Source organism: Perognathus longimembris, chromosome 2 (assembly GCF_023159225.1).
Source record: "Perognathus longimembris pacificus isolate PPM17 chromosome 2, ASM2315922v1, whole genome shotgun sequence".
NCBI classification, from domain to species: Eukaryota; Metazoa; Chordata; class Mammalia; order Rodentia; family Heteromyidae; genus Perognathus; species Perognathus longimembris.
The window spans coordinates 9,401,550-9,419,210 of record NC_063162.1 but is presented as its reverse complement, the minus strand read 5'-3'; the positions used below and the strand labels follow the sequence as shown (position 1 = coordinate 9,419,210).

The 17,661-nt window shown below is 44.5% G+C and overlaps 1 protein-coding gene across 2 annotated transcripts in view; it reads left to right on the top strand.

Annotated features, from left to right (window-relative positions):
* The window catches only part of Grk5 (G protein-coupled receptor kinase 5), a 177,982-nt gene that overhangs the window by 24,795 nt on the left and 135,526 nt on the right, over window positions 1-17,661 (top strand). The gene's annotated exons all lie outside the window — the stretch shown is intronic.

The window sequence follows — 17,661 nt, the reverse complement described above, 5'->3', positions numbered from 1 at the left end:
AGCACTCTTGCCACTAGGCCATATCACCAGCCCCCAAGCTCTGAGTTTTAATTGACTATTTGAGATGTGCATATTGTACTAAGTATTCTGTGCTCTTCACTGGTATTTTCTCTGTTTCCTGTTTCCTTTCTGTTGTACAGGGGATGTTAACAACCCACCCATCGTCTATAGTACACACCATCTATAGGCATAGCATGCTTTGTCTCTTTATCCTTAGACAGTTCTTAGCTGTGTAGCACCATTACCCTCATTTTACAGGTGAGGAAATCAAGGACTCCAGACAGTGTCATGTGACTTCTCAGTTGTCTAAGCTAAATACAGGAACATGACTCCACCTCCCCCTTTTTGGTGCTGTCCTAGGGCTTGAACTCAGGGTCTGGATACTATGCCTGAGCTTTGTTGCTAAAGGCTGGTGCTGTGGGCCACACCTCTACTGCTAGCTTTCTGATGGTTAACTGGTGATAAGACACTCACAGACTTTCCTGGCGAGGCTGGCTTTGAACCAGGATCCTCAGACCTGAGCCTCCTGAGTAGGATTACAGGAGTTAGTCCCCAGAACTCACCTGGAACAGGACTCTTCAACACCTGTTTCTTCTACACTGTGTCTCTGACCCATCCCTGTTTTGAGTTTGGGAAGGAAGGCTTAGACCTTTGTTTAGTGGGCCTGTTACTATTTTAGTTACTGGTTTTGCTGTACTTTGTATATATATTTTGTGTAGTGTTATAACTAGAAAAGGGCTACGGTCCATTGTACCTTTCAACAAGGCTGATAGTAAAGGGAATTTCTGTAAAGTGAGTTTGAATGAAGTGAAACCTATTTCCTGCTTGAAAAATAAGATTGCTTCCAGAAAGCTCCCAGGAGACCATAGCCCCTCAAAGAGTTGGGCTGTAAGGAATGGAGGCCTGAGCCTGCTGTTGGCCATATCCTATCATCATGCCAGGCTTTTCCCACCCACTAGGCCATGGCCATGGATGCTGCTTCTGGCACCGTGTGTGTGTACAGCTGTTGCTGGTGCCTGCAAGTGTAGTCTGGGTGGCAGCATATGCTAAGAGGATACAAACAAATTTCACTTGACCTTTCTGATTTAAGTCTTTTGTTAGAAGATTTCATGTTTTGGCAATAACGGGTGAATTTTTGTATAGTAATATTGTCTACAATTAAAGAGACAAGTCTAATAGTAGTTAGAGCCTGTACTCCCAGCTGTTTAGGAGGCTGAAGCAGCATGATTGCAAGTTCAAGACCAGCTTGGGCTATAGCAACAACTTTATAATTGAATGTTGGTTTATCATTTCTGGGCCAAAGGGCCAGGCTCTTCATTTCACCATACCTCTTGCTGTGCCTTCTTGCATCACACCATGTCTTCTTTTACTCAATTCTGTCACCTGACCGACCAACCGCTGGTTTCCGGGCCAGTCTTCTTCCATAGTGTATTTGCTTTGCAAACTCTGTATGCAAAAGAACACATTCCCTTTTTGACAGGCATAGGACTGACTTGAGATGTCATTTCAATTGATATTAATTTTATTCCCCTAAGTCTGAGAATAGACTAAGGCCTTGTGTGGATACTTGGCAGCAAGAAACATCTGTGGATGGAGTGACCACCAGCCATTAACCAAGTCTCCAGCGGACTAAGTGGATGGGCTGCCTTCAAGGAAGTAATTCACCAAGCTGAATGGTAGAAGCAGTATTAGCTACAGGGAACTTGGGCTCCAAGGAGGTAGGAAGGGTAGAAGAGAGATGGATGGGGGACTAGGTAGGCTAGGGTAGTGTGGAGAGACCCTACTGTCAGTTTTCCCTACCCTCCTAGGACCAAGGAAGTGGAGAGCAAGGAGGTGAGAAATCTCTAGGCTTAGCTAGAAAGGTGCCCTGTGTGTACAGGAAAGACTATTTCTGTCCTTTGGGAGTGCTGGGCACAAGGAGGCTGGGCTAGAGGGTTGGAAATGGCTCTAAACTTTGCTTCTTCCATTTCCTGCCCTTCCTTCTACGATCTGGATTAGAGGCCCTGGGGTAATGTGTGGATTAGGTCTGAAAGGCAGTTTCTTGGGGTGTGTCTCTCTTGTGTATTTGAGTGTTTCCTGAACAGAGAGAGGGTTTCCTGGTCCGCAGGAGACAGGAAGCTTGATCTACCAGGGTCTGCCCTTCTTAGTTCTGCAGGTAGGAGGGCAGACACTCCAGTTTCCTGGGTGGAGAGCCCGCCCTGCAGATCTTAATTGAACTTTGGACTGGCTCATTTTGGGAGGTGGTGAGATTTCCTCTGGAGATTTAAAATAAAGAGTGGAGATTGGATTTCATCTGGAACACTGGGTGTGTCATGCCTGGTACTTGGGTGGGCCCCAAGATCTCTACAGCCTTTTTAGACACTCTACTCCTCCCTCTTGGGTCCTCGGAGGATTCCCAGGACTGGAGAGGTTTCTTTTCACTGCTGTAAAAGAAAGCATCACAGAGCCTTTGACTTCTTGGGCACTAAACAGGAGAACACCAGGCTTCTTGCCTTTCTTATGGTGCTCACATGGTGACTTAAATATGCTCATCAGAGTGGAGCACAGCAGACTCATGCTTCCTATGTAGCTAAGAATTGTGACTTCTCTAGGCCTGAGATTGACATGCCCTGTTTGCTTTCTGACATGGTCAGCTACATCCAGAGAAATAGTGACCATCCTCCCACCCCTTAAAAGAAGGGTGATCTTACACCTGGATTAGGGTTAGTAGTGTCCCCTTCTATTCTTGGAATGGCTCTTGTTTGGGCAATACATAGTCACTATGCCATGAAAGAATGGAAGAACTCAGTAGAACATTTTATTTTGGAAGAAGAAGGACATTGAAACCAAGACATTAAAAATACATTTTAGCCGGGCACTGGTGGCTCATGCCTATGATCCTAACTTCTCAGGAGTCTGAAATATGAAGATCACATTTCATAGCCAGTCTAGGCAGGAAACTCTATGAGATTCTTTTTTTTTTTGGCCAGTCCTGGGGCTTGGACTCAGGGCCTGAGCACTGTCTCTGGCTTCTTTTTTCTCAAGGCTAGCACTCTGCCACTTGAGCCACAGCGCCACTTCTGGCCATTTTCTGTATATGTGGTGCTGGGGAATCGAGCCCAGGGCCTCATGTATACGAGGCAAGCACTCTTGCCACTAGGCCATATCCCCAGCCCCTCTATGAGATTCTTATCTCCAGTTAGCCATCAGAAAACCGGAACTGGTGTTGTGACTCAAAGTAGAGTGCTAGCCTTGAGCAAAAGAGCTCTGGGACCATGTCCAGGACCTGAGTTCAAGCCCCACAACCACCACCACCAACAAAATTACATTTAAATATGTATATAGCCATGTTCTGATGGCTAATGCCTGTAGACCAAGTGGCTCAAGCTACTCAAGAGGCTGAGATCTGAGAATCCCAGTTTGAAGCCAGGCTGGGCAGGAAAGACTGTGAAGACTCAAGAGTTTCTGCTGCCCCTGTTGGAAGGGACTGTCAGCCCCTTGGGAACTGGCTCCACACTGCGTATCTTAAACACCCAGTAATGCAGATGCTTAGGCCCGAAGGCCAGTGGCAGTAGGACTTTGCCTAGGCTTTCGGCCCTTTGCTGAGGACCACTTGGTCTACCTGTGTGATCTGACTGATTGAGAAGAATGGAAGAGGGACTTGAATAGACCTTATGTCCTAAACTGAGTCCACTATTTTCTGAGTGGCAGAAACCAGAAAGTGGGAGAGGTACCACCACTTATCTTAGGGCTCCTGTGAGAGCCAATGAAGAGGGGAGATGAAGAATGACTGGTAGGGCTTGGCCTGTGTAGGCCCTGTGTGTCCATAAGGACACACTGTCATTTTTGGGTAGAAGAGGGAAGTGTCATCTGGGAACCTACATGTCAGGGTGGTCTTCACTGAACTCTGTTCCCAGCCCTGTCTACAATTAACAGATTCATGGGGCTTGTCTACAGTGTTCAGCAGTCTGACTCTCTCTCTCTGTCTCTCTCTCCTTCCCTTCCTCCCTCTCTCTCTTTCCTTCCTTCCCTCTTTCTCTCTCTTGCTCTCTTTCTTTTCCAGTCTTGGGCTTGAGCTCTGGGATTGGGCATTGTCCCTAATCTAAGCATTTTTGTGCTCAAGGTTAGTGTTCCACTACTTACTTGAGCCACAGCTCATTTCCAGTTTTCTGGTGGTTGGTTGGAGATTAAAGTCTCAGACTGTCTTGCCTGGGTGGCCTTCAAATCACAACCCTCAGATCTCAGCCTTAAGCTTACAGGCATGAGCCATTGGCACCTGGCATTTAGCAGCTTTTCTTAATTCAGGTCTGTCTTCATTTCTACTCTACCCTTCTAACCACAGACTTCTAAGGGGGTGCAGATGTTTTGCCAAGATGAGCTAGTATAGGCTGTGGAAAGAAGTTTTATGGAAGAGTTATGTGTAATTGTAAAAATGTCATCATGGCTGGTCAGCATCATGGCTGGCTCACAGGCTTCTTTACTCATTGACTCAGTAAATGAGCATTGGTTGCAAGAAGCAATTAGATTAGATTAGAAGTAGATTGCCTTGATGCTAGAACTGGCCTCCTTAAAGGTTACCCTACAAAATGATACAGGTGTAGTGGTAGAAGAAACATTGTTTTCTGTATAAGTACCACATGCTAACCAATTGTGCCACTGGAGCTCCATAGAAACATTGTCTTCTAACCTTCTAGGGTCTGTGCCTGAGGGGCAACAAATTAAATGGACAAAATATAGATTGACAAGAGAAAACAAAACATCTTATTCATACTTAAGCATAGGAGTCCACAAAGAAACTGAACTTGAGGAGGTGGTTACAATTTGGAGCTTATATGCCATCTTAGACCAAACAGAGGAAACGAAGATTGGGATTCCTGTAGCTGGAGAAATGTATGGTAAATAAGGAATGTTTAGGAAGGGACAATTGTCTATGGTGTGCTAAGAGTTGGCTAGTTTTTTGCTTTCTCTGATGTGGGAGAGGAGGGAGAGAGCTTTACAAATGGAAATTTATGTCTTGCTTTTAGGCAGAAAATGGGAGGGCATAGTTCTAATTGCTTTCAGTTGAAAATAATCCTTATGCCATAATGGGTGGCAAGTTCTGGTCTCCTTCATTAGTAACTTAGACATGCCATTAGAGAAAAATAAAGATGAAGAGACCAAAGATTAGGCACTGAGTGGAAAGTTTTACTGCCAGGTGGGGAGCCAGATCTAGCATAGTGTCCAAGCTCTGAGGGAAGGGGTCAGTCTGGGCAGGGGGAGTGGCATAGGTCGTAGAGCTCATTGCCCATTGGCTGTGTCTCATCCGCATTGAGGAGGCCCTGACCCTTGACTGGCTAGTGGCAGTCTCCTGTATATAAAGGTGTTCCTGGCATGAAGGTGCTCAGCCGTGTCTGTTAACAGAAAAGATACACTGTCAGGATTGGGGGCACCTGGTGAGTCCTGTGCTGGGCCTATTGGGTAGCCCTAGGTCAGGTTTGTTCCATCTGTGGGGAATGAAAGTTAGTTAAATAATGTCAAAACATGAAAAGTAATATGTAAACTCTTAAAAAGGAACAGAACATTAAAAAATTCCAATTGTAGTACTCAGACTTTGGCAGTATGTGATATAAACTCTAATTAGTTTAAATAAAGAGGAAAACTTGCATATTGATGTATCTAAGAATCTAGATCTATCCCTGGATTTCTGAGTAGAAGGATTTAAAAAAAAAATGGCCTTCAAGTTCTTCCTGTTCCCATCTCACTCAGTTCTTCCATCCTTCCCTTACTTCTTGGCTTGGCCAAGGGATTAAATAACAGCTGGCTTACAACTTCTCAGCAAATAGAGCATCTCTTCTGAAGCAGCAGGAAGTTCTACAAGCGACTGGTTTTGGTGTCACTGTCATTTGTTTGCCTCATGGTTAGAACTAGACAGAGAGAAGCCTTTATAGGTGGTGGCCATGTAGAATATCTGTTACTGGAGCAGGGAATGACGGAGTAATACTCTGTGAAAATGCCAAGTGTCTGTTCCAAACCATGTAAGAATGAGGTCACTTGTAGGAGGACCTAGAGATACACTGGGTCATAGGAGCATGGATTTTAAAGTTGCTTTTACTCTACAAAATCATAGTGTTTAGAAAAGAATAATGTGGATTATTGATGTCCTTCAAGTCACAATATGGTTAGAGATGTAACCAGTTCTAGGCCAGAGGCCCAATTGCAGAGGCTCAATTGCCCCACAAGGGCAGCCTGGCCACTTGCCTCTATATGCCTCTATATACCTTGGGATGAGGCAGAAAGAGCACCGTCAACCCATCTTCAGGGTGTAGAGATGAGCTTTAGGTTTAACTAGAAGAATTTGGGCAAAGGTGAAAGGGACATTCAGCCTCCTACTCTGGCTTGACTTTTGTATTCATTGCTGATGCTCTATCACCTGAACCACATTTCTAGTTCCAGCTTTATGCTGGTAACTGGAAATAAGAGTCTCTTGGATTTGTCTTTCCTGGCTGGCTTTGAACCTCCATCCTCAGAATTTAGTCTCCTGAATAGCTAGCATTGTAGGTGTCAGCCCCTTGCACCCAGGTAGGCATAATTACTAAACAGTCCCAGTCACAGATGTAGTCTAGTTGATCATCATCTGAGGTTTGTAAGGCAAGGCTTGGTGATTATACGAAAGGCATTGTTGCTTTCAATCATTAGATGTTCTCAGTCAGTTCTGTCCTTTCTGGATTCCAAGGTGGCTGCAGAGAGAATGGCTCCAAATAGAAAAGACAGTTACAAAATGGAGACAAGAATGCCAGGTTTTCCTCTTTTCAGTTACTACTTGGACATTTGCAGCAGTCTGTGCCTTTAGCAACAGCTGTTTCTAAGTAAATACCTGTTACAGGGCCCAAATCAACATATGTATTAAACCTCTATCATATATCCCAGGGTTAGTGCACTTTCTCCGTAAAGGGTAGATAATAAATAATAGGCTGTGGGCAATATAGCTCTGTTGCAGTCACTCAACCATAGCAGCTCAAAGGCAGAACATTTAGGTATAGTTGTGTATCAATAAAACTTTTGGAAGTGGAGCTGTGACTAAAGTGGTAGAGTCCTAGCCTTATGCAAAAAAAGCTCAGAGACAGCACCCAGGCTGTGAGATCAAGCCCCATGACTGACAATAAACAAACAAACAAATAAATAATCACACTTTCTCTATAAAACTAATATCCAGGAAGATTTGACACCCAGATCTGGTGGCCTATGCCTATAATCCTAGCTACTCAGGTGGTTGAGATCTGAGGATCATAGTTTGAAGCCAGCTCTGGGAAGCAAAGTTGGTGAGATTTTTATATCCATTTAACCACCAGAAAGCTGGAAGTAAAGATGTGGCTCAATTACTAGAATATCAGTTCTGAGTAGAAAAAGCTAAGAGACAGTGCTCAGGCCACAAGTTCAAGCCCCAGTACCAGCTCACTTGCACAAGCACATGTACACACACACACACACACACACACACACGTGCGCGCGCAAGCCCGTGCGATTTAAAACAATTTAACCCACAGATATATTGCCAATCCCTTGATGTGTGTGTTGTTGGGGATCAAACTCAGGGCATCTTGCTTTTATTCTAATAGTCTCTAAGATATTGCTCTAAATTGTATATTTACAAACAAACCATGTGTCTGCAAAGGGGTTAATATCATAAATATAGGGTCTGGGAGCATAGCTCAGTGAAGTGCTTGCCTAATATGAGGATCTGGGTTCATTCCCCAGTCCTACCCCCCCCAAAACCAAAACCAAAAACCCCCCAATGTATACAAGGAACGCCTACAACTCAGAAGTAAAACCTGGTCACAAAATTGGCAAAGAACTTGGATAGACATGTGTGTGTGTGTGTGTGTGTGTGTGTGTGTGTGTGTCTGTGTCTGTGTCTGTGTGTGAGTGTGTCAGTCTAGAGGCTTGAACTCAGGGCCTGGACACCGTCTCTTAGCTTTTTTATTCAAGGCTGGTGTTCTTATCAATTGAGCTACAGCTCTACTTGTGGCTTTTTGCTGGTTAATTACTGATGAGAGACTCATGGACTTTATATTTTCCAGGCTGGCTTTGAATTTCAATCCTTAGATCTCAGCCTCCTGAGTAGTTTGGATTATAGGCATGAGCCGCTGGTGCCTAGCTCTTAGGCATTTATACAAAGAAGACATACCAGTGGGCAATAGATATCAGAAAAAAAGATGCTCAACTAATCATCAGGGAAGCCCATGTTAAAATAACAATAATGTGTGACCTCATTTTTGTTAGATGGCCACTATAAAAAACACACAAATCAACAAAAATATCAAATACTGGCAAAGATGTGGAGAAACTGAATCCCTTGTGCATTGTTGGTAGGTGTAAAATGGTATAGATGCTGTGGAAAATAGGAATTTCCTAAAAAAAAGCTAACAATAACTATAAATAGATTTACCATATGTTACAACAACCCCATTTCTGGGAATTTATCCAGAAGAATTGAAATCAGGATCTTGAAGGAATATTTTGTCCTTACATTCTTTGCAGTATTACTTACAATAGCCAAAAGGTGGAAACAACCTAAATGTCTATTGATGGATAACTGCAACTGGATGAAGTTGTATATACATATAATAGAGTATTATTCAGCTTTGAAAAGGAAATCCTGCCCATAGTTACAACATGGATGACCCTTGAGCACATTCTGCTAGGTGAGTAAGACAGTCCTAAAAGACAAATATACTGCCTGATACCATTTATATGAGAAATTGGAAGTTATTCAGGTTCATAGAGAATTGGTGATTGATTTCCAGGGACTGGAAAGAAAGATAATTCGTGTTCATGAAGTTTCAGTTATAGATAATGAGAAGGTTCTAGAAGCCTGCTTTTACAACATTGTGTTTACAGGTTTGTTTTTTGTTGTTGTTTTTCCTTTTTTACTGGTCCTGGGGCTTGAACTCAGGACCAAGGCACTGTCCCTGAGCCTTTGTGCTTAAGGTTAGTGCTTAGTACTCTACCACTTGAGCCACAGTGCCACTTCTGGATTTTTTGAGTAGTTATGGAGACTATTGGAGATAAGAGTCACGTGGGGACTTTTCGACCTGGGCTGGCTTTGAACCATGATCCTCAGATCTCAGCCTCCTAAGTAGGTAGGATTACAGACATGAGCCACTGGTGCCTGGCTTGTTTCCAGTTTTAATTCTGTATTATACACTAAAAAATGTTGGGGGACAGACTTCACATTTTATGAAACAAAGTTTGTAAGAGTTTATTTTTTATTACTACTATATAGGTATTGGCAAACATAAGATGGATCCTATCACAGAAGTGAGGAGTTAGGGTATCTGTGTCTGAAGGGATATGTGTTGTTCCATCACAGATTGGTTTACTGAAGATGTCATGGCCACAGCAAAGAAGTGACATTCAGAGGCCACAATGAGATGACCACCTCATACCTTGGCCAGGACAGTGTTGTTTTGACATTTTGGTAATGCATGCATTTTTAGAATTATGGCTTTGGGATTACTGTAGTGTGCCTAGTTGAGGTCAAAGCTCCCTTTCACACCCTCCAAAGAAAGTGTTGCTTGGGACTGAAATTATCCACCGTTTGGTCAACAGAAGGCTCTTCTAGCATCAACAGAAGTTCTGACGGGTAGGTCACTAGATAAGAGCTGTCTCCTCACAGATGTGCATTTCAGTACCTTCAGACTGTCTCTGCCAGGTGCTGTTTTAACTGGCAAGAGGGGTTGGCCATGAGTCCCCTGGGGTAGTCTGCCCAGAGTTGAGAAAGGATCTGGGCCCTTAGGGTCAGGTCTCTATCCTGGTCCTGCCTGGGGAAGTAGGATTTGGATCCTCTGTTTTCCCTGATTAGATGGCTTGCAGAGGTGGCCTGGAGCTTGAGCCTGTGTGACCGTCCCAGGGCATGGGACTCCAGGACTGGAAAGGGCGGAAACTCTGAGAACATTCCATTTGAATAAGATGCATTTAATAAGAGCAATGGAAAATGGCAAACCTGGCTTGGGGAAAGGGAATGTGCTCTTTCATGTAAAACAAACAAACAAAAAATGTAACTGTGGGAAGCTTCCAACAAAATAAGATGACCTGGAGGCTGGATTTAAAAATTGGCACAGAAGGAAATCTCATTTCCACTGTGATGACTCCCCCTTCAGCTATGCTCAAGCTGGTGGAGCAAACCAAAATAACTTCATAAATGAGAGTTGCTACAGTCAGGAAAGCTGTGCCTGGACTGTTGCACACCAGATGAAAACCTTGGCGGCTGTGTTTACGACCCATGTCCTGGGTTTGAAGGTTGATAGTGTCTGCCGAGGGTTAGGTCACACCCAAGTGCAATTTAAAAAAATCCACTGTAGATAGTCAAAGAGAGTCATAGAGAGCTGTGTTTAGGTTCTGTGCTTTATGTCACCTTTGTTTGTTAGTTTTTCTGTTTGGGGAAGAATGTCTTTGCCCTGTGTGATTAATCGTAACCAGCTTTTGTTTAGATTTGGATACATGGAAACTGCTCCAAGTATGTTCCCCATGGTGTTTTGTAACTAGGATTTAAAGTTTTCTTTCTTTTATTCCACTAGAAAGAGAAAAATGTATTTGGGATGTAAGAGGCCCAAATTATAGAGCCAAATACGTATACAGGCAAGCATGAAGTCTTTATTCGTCCTTTTGATGGCTGACCTTTGATGTCTGGTTTATATGGTTGTGAACATGTGTAAATGTGTATTTTGAACAGTTTGTGTTTTTTTTCAGCCCAGTTCTGGGGACGGAATCAGGGACTTCTTGATGTCTAAGCAAGCCATTTACCATCCTTAGTTCTAGCTTTATCATAATGTATGTGTTGGTGCACAGTTTACTTAAGTGAAATATCAGCTCAAATGTGTATATCTTTTAATGCTGTGAAACATTCTATAATATGAATTACATTAATAATTAATTGAACTATTTCCTCTTCCTTTTTTATTTTTTAGTACCAGGGTTTGAACTTAGGGCTTCATGCTTACTAAGCTTGCCAGCACTCTCCCATTGAGTCATGCCTCAGCTCTTTCCCTCCCTCCCTCCCTTCCTCCTTCTTTTCCACCTTGGGACTGAGGGACTATACCCAGGGCTTTGTGCTTGCAGTGCTAGGAAAGCACTTGAGCCATTCTCCTTCTCCTCTTCCTTGTATTTTCCCTTCTTCCCTCCCTCCCTCCTTTCCTTCCCCCTTTCTTTCTATGTTGGGATTGGACTCAAAGCTTCACACTCACACATGCTAGGCAAACACTCTGTTACTGAGCTATATCCTGGTCCCCTTATGCTTTTATTTTGCTGTTAAAGGAAGTAATGATTGCATGACATTGTGCACATGCCCTGTGGAACTTCAATTACCTGGCTTTGAATGAGGCTTCATCTGAATGAACTTGGCAGAGTTGGCAAACTGCAGCATTCTGGCCAGATCTACCTTCTTCATATTTTTGTATGACTTACAAACCAAGAATGATTTGTTCATTTGTCAATGGTCACAGAAAAAATATCAAAGAAATGGTTCCTGACACATAGAAGGTATATGAAACTCAGAACTCAGCCTTATGAGTGCAGCTTGGTTGGGAGAGAGCCATGCTTACTTGTTGACCTGTTGTCCATGGCTGCTTTCCTGTTTCAGCAACAGAGTTGAGTAGTTGGAACAGAGACCATATGGCCCACCTAAAATATTTACCATCTGGCTTGTTACAGAAAACATTTGCTGACCCCTGACCTGGGGCAAGTTACTAATCTCTCTGTGTCTGTCTTAGCCTTCTGTTCTTTAAAATGGAGATCATAATAGCTTTGTCCTGCAATTCTGTGACTTAATGCATCTATCAAATCAATATCATTCGTTGAATATACCACATGTATCCTGTCAAGTGTGTGTGTATGTGTATAAATTACATGCAAAACTATGAACCTTTTAATGCTACTGTTATTATACTATGGTTATTACTGTCTCGATGCTTACATTTAAGGATATCACACATGAGAAGTTGGCTTACTGGTGAGGGGTGTATTGCTGGCTGCTGTCAAAATCCCTTCCAGATGGTGTTGCCAGTCTATTTCTCTATTTTTCCATGTTGTGGACAGTGCTGGGTAGGGATACAGGCCTTAGAGAAGAAATCTACGTCATGGAAGAGCTGGGTCTTGACCTCCAGGCTTCTCAGGGACAGAATTGCCCCTAAAAGGACTATACCCCAACCTCAAGATAAATTTCCCCAGAGAGCTGTCTCCTCCAGTCAGAATCCACTCATCCTTTGTTGAGGGAGGACTTTATCTATCTATGATCAGTAATTTTCATTTCACACATGAAGAAGCTGAAGGACTCAGAGACATTTACCTTGTTCAATGTCTGGGAGCTTGATGTCAAAGTGGCCTTTGGACCCAGCAGTGGAGGCCCTTGAGATACTTTCCACTCCACTCCCAACTTCCAGTGAGGTTGGAGGAGATGTTAGACATACTACATTTTTTTATCTGCACATGTACATCTCGATAAGTGGGTCAGAGCTACATGAAAAAGTGCTAGTGAGTTTTGGAGGATGTGGCTTGTTTCTGCTCATTCTAAGTGGAGAAGATGTGGAATGGCACCTGTTGCTATATGTTTGGTATCCTGGTGTCTTAGTCTGTGCTGCTCAGTCACCTAGAGCTTGAGGCAATTCCAATAGATAACCCTCTTTGGGATGGAATGTCTATTCTTAGTCTTCTCCCTGGGCACCTATCAAGGCCCTTTTCAACAGCACTTCCCATGTCCCATCCACACGTCTGTGAAATGCTAAGTGAATTTACCCACATGTTCCTGACCTTGGGAACGTGGGGAAAATGTTTCTGGTTTTGTGTGTGCTTTCAGTGACGAACATTTGCATTCTTTCCTCCCCCTTAATTGACATTAAGAAACAACAAAATGCTGTTCTCCCCAAAACTGTTTGAATTTACAATTTGGACTCTTAACTTTGCATAGACAGTAGTTCTCCAACAGGAATGTGAAACATTTGACAGAATTTCCTGAAGGAACAATGAGCCACGATTTCGTGATTAAAACCACATTAAAACAAAAAGCAGGCTATATCAACAGACCCTGCAAGGTTACCTCTTATTTGGCTACATTTTGAAGGCAGTCTGAACTGGATGCTGATAGTATCACAAGGTCTTTCTGGTGCTTAAGCTAATTAAGAGCAGGCCCAGAACGTCATCTTAAGCCTGTCTTTAAGCTGTTTTCCCAGAGGGTGGGTCTTTCCTGTCTGCAGCCCAGTCACCAAGAGTCATTGTAGCAGAGGAAAAACCAACACTTGATCTGACAGGCTGTGAGCCTTTATCTGGAACTATAATTGTCATACTCCCACATTATTTTCTTGCTATCTTACAGGGCAATGATGAAAGGTGTCTGAGGGAAAGAAAACAAAAGAAGGAAAACCTTCGAGAAGATAAATGCCTAAGCAGGTTTTGTTAACCTTGATGCCATTGGTATTTGGTACCATGTAATCCTTTGTCATTGAGAGCGGGTGTGTACATCGTAGGAGGTTTACCATTGCTTCTGGTCTTTACCCACTCGATGCCAGAAGTATGCCTGTAGTTATGACAACCAGAAATGTCTCTAGATATTGTCACATGGCCCCAGAGGACAAAATCACAGAGTGGGGGTTATTGAGAACCACTGGGCTAGATTTGGGTGATCTCAAATTTGTACCCTGTTGTACTGCTTCTTGCCTCTCCAACCCTCAGTCCTCTCACCAGTGAGGGGTACTTCATCTCTTCACTCACCCTCCCTGCCTAGTGGTATTGCTGCATGTGGACAGCTGTGCCAATTGCCCTCTGGCCTACCAGATGAAGTAAAGCATATTGTGGGGAGGCAGTGAGCACTGTGTGTCAGGTCTGCATGGTCTGGGGGCCAGCAGCCATTCTAAGGAAAGCTTTTGAGCAGGGGCTCAGAAAAGATTGGGTGGTACCCGGCAGCCCCAGTGCTGTTCCTGGGCATATAGGTTGCTGCTGGGTTTTGGGACTGTGATTTCTGGGAACTCAGGTTTGGGAGGGGCATAGAGCTACTTTTACTGTTTCTTCTTTGGGACTCTGCTGGACAGAGATGGTGAAGTTCTGGGAGAGGCTGTCACCTGGATCCTGGTGGCTGGAGCATGGCTGCTTCCCAGTGAAAACTCAGAATGTCTGTTTCTAGGATGTATGGATCTTCCAAAGCCTTACTCCCAGGTGCAGTGCACCAAATCTGGGAGGAAGGGTCCTGGTCCAGGTGTGTCAAGACCCTTACACCCCAGGTGGCAGCATGGCTTTGAACAACTAGTATCTTCCTTCTGGTCCTTGGGCTTCCCCAAAAGCCACCCTCTAGGGCAGACATTCTCCCTTTCTCATTCCACCTGATTTACCTGTAGAGGAATACTGATAAGAGGTGGGAGTGTGGTGTGGTCTTCTCACATTCATTTAGTTTTGACTTCTTTTTTTTTTTTTTTGGCCAGTCCTGGGCCTTGGACTCAGGGCCTAAGCACTGTCCCTGGCTTCTTCCCGCTCAAGGCTGACACTCTGCCACTTGAGCCACAGCGCCACTTCTGGCCGTTTTCTGTATATGTGGTGCTGGGGAATCGAACCTAGGGCCTCGGGTATACCGAGGCAGGCACTCTTGCCACTAGGCTATATCCCCAGCCCTAGTTTTGACTTCTTGACTGAGAGTCAGTGGCTGTTGCCTCATAGTTGTCAGGTTCTAAAAGAGACCCTAGTAAAATAGCATTCCTCTTCCTCAAACTCATTGAGAGCCGAGGCCACGATGGAAGGTTTGGACTGAGTGATTTGCCCAGGTGTATCTGTGTAGTCATCTTCCCCACTGGGACCAGTGAACTAAGTATCTGGAAGATGGAAGGTTTCAGAAAGTACAGGTCTGGCCCCACACAGGTAGGAGATAGGTCTGGCTTTTCCAACATTTCCTTAGGATCCCAGGCTGATGAGGATGTCACTGGCTTCGCCCAGAGCCAGCTCAGCAAGGACATCCCAAGGTGATACAGTAGGGGCTATTTAGATCATGGTGACCTGGACAGAGGCTCTCAGCTTCAAGGAGACATGCCCATGGATGGTCACAAATTTAGCTTTGTCATTGAGCTCTGCTTCCCCTCACTCAGGGGTCTTAGGGGGTCTTCATGGCCTCTGGTCCCTGTCAGGCTCTTGGAGGAGGATAAACCTGTTGGTACCCCTTTATTTATTTACTTATATAGAATTTTATTTTATTTTTAATCCAGTAGCTTGGACTTCTCCATGTAGCTGCCCTATTTTATATACATACTGACTAAGCCCAGTCCCTACATAGGCTTGTTTCCTAAGTGGTCTCTCCAACTTGTCACGCTAGGCCAGTGGGCTGAGCTCTATCCCTGCACTGCCCCAGCTCATTTGGAAGTCACAACTTGCCTTAAGAATGGTGTGAGTGGTGAGCTCCTTCCTCACTGGGGCTCTGGGCAGCTCCACCCAGCTCTGGGGTGGATGCAAGGCCTGAGATGAGCTGTTGTGAATGATGACACAATTCTGGAAAAATGCAGCATCTCCCAGAGAGGATTTTGGAGCTCTGCTGGAGAGGGCTGGGGGTGGGGGGGTGGGAGAGGGATTTTTGTTTTTGTGGGTTTTTTTTGTCTTAGAGGAGTGTATGTGCTTGCATGTGTGTGGGGGTGTGCTTTTATGGAACACACTTATTTAGATATTCAGTGGGGTCTTTTTAAAGAGTTGCTTGGGAAAAGGAGAAAGGTCAGCAGGCTGGATACCTGGTTGGAAAAGCTTAGCCTTAGTTGATGGGTCTCCTCTGAGACTCTTGCACTTAAAACAAAACCACAAAGGGGGTGGAATGAGCCATGCTAGGGGCCTTCTGGGCTGGAGACTGTCCCTTGTAGTGACTCTAAGTGCTTTGGAGAAATGCTGTCAGAATGATCCAGTGTTTGGACACTGGAAGTTATTGTTACCAAAATGACCCATTCTAAAGGGGAAACTGAGGACCCTGGAGGACCATGACTTACCCAGAGTGGTACAGCTAGTACTTGGATGGTCTCACGGCTAAGGAAAGGTGTTGTCTATTCTGCCCTTGCCTCTTTTCTTTTTCTTTGGCACTGGGGATCAAACCCAGGACATTATATTTGCTAGGTAAGTGCTTTGTCACTGAGCTACATCGCAACCCTCTGCTCACTTTTCACATGGTGTATTGTGTGGGTTTATACCATCAGTGTTTTGTACTCTGCTCTTATTCATTCAGCAACTTAGAGTGTTACACACTGTTCCAGGAGCTGGGGATAGAGTAGGTGGTGAGCAAGCAAATCTAGTTCTGGCACTCAGGACTGCAGTCTAATGGGGAAGATGGCCTGGAAAAGGCAACGGTGCATGGGCTGCCATGAGAGCGCCAGTCGGGTGCTGACCTGGGAACTGATATCCTTGGGAACGCATACAGGGGGGCAGAAGAGTGGGAGTTGGTGACAGGGGACCAAGGATATCATTCCAGCTTTGGAATCTGGCCTCCTCACCACGGTCTGATTCCAAAGTGATTTCATCACCTCCCATAAGAAACCCCTTGTTACCAGGCCCTACTGGCGCATGCCTATAATCCTAGCTGCTCGGGAGACTGAGATCTGAGGATGCCAGTTTGAAACTTCCAGGTCAAGAGAGCCTGTGGGCCTCCAGTCTCCAATTAACCACTAAAAAAGCCAGAAGTAACCATGTGGCTCATGTGGTAGAACACTAGCCTTGAGCATATAAAGCTCAAGGACAGTGCTCAGGCTCCAAGTTCAAGCCCTCCTATTGGCACCAAAAAAAATAAAAATAAAAAAGATAAAACCCTGCATCTATTAATAGTCACTCCTCATTTGCCCTGCCATAGCCCGTCTGCTCTGCCTCTGTGTATTTTCTTTGTGGACATTTCACACAAAGGGAATCCTACAATACGGAGTCTTTTGAATCAGGCCTATTCCACTTATCCTGTTGTCAGGGTTTGTCCATGTTGTGACATGTGCCAGTCCTGTAAACCCCTTTGTGGCCACATAAGATACCATGGTATGGATGTGCTGTATTTTGTTTATCCGTTCATCCATTGGAACCCTCTTCATTTAAATTCCAGTCGTACTCCTCTGAGGCCTCCTGGAGTTCTCTGGTGACTGAATGTTATTTCTAGTTTCCCTAATGGAGCTTGGATCAACATTCTCCACCTGGTAGGCTGGCAGTATTTGACACATTTTCCAGGTGGCCTTAGAAGACACTAAAGCAGTGGTTCTGAACTGGCAAAAAGAATGTTTTCTTCCCTAGCCCTCCTAGATCTGATATGACTTCCATGGGGGCATTGCCCAGTGAGGGTGGCACCATTACAAGTGGGAGTAGATCACTGGAGAATGTTGGGGAAGGTGGCTGAGTCCACTGATGGAAGGCGGCTGGAGAGGAGCAGCTTCCAGAAATGGTTCCCAGTCAGGAAATAGCAGCTGAGGATGGGCTAAGACTCAACCAGTAAGAGCATGTCTGGTATCCTCATTGGCCTTTTGTTGTCCTTTATTTTTTCCCATTTATTTAACTGATGTGTAACTTACATACTGTAGCATTTACCTTTTTAAAGTCACAGCTCTGTGTGTTTTCACAAGTGGGCATACTTGTGTGACTGCTGTGACAATCAGAAACACTTTGCCCCTGCTCTCACATTTCTGCAGACCCCTTTGTGGTCAGCTCCTATCCCCAGCCCTTGTCAAT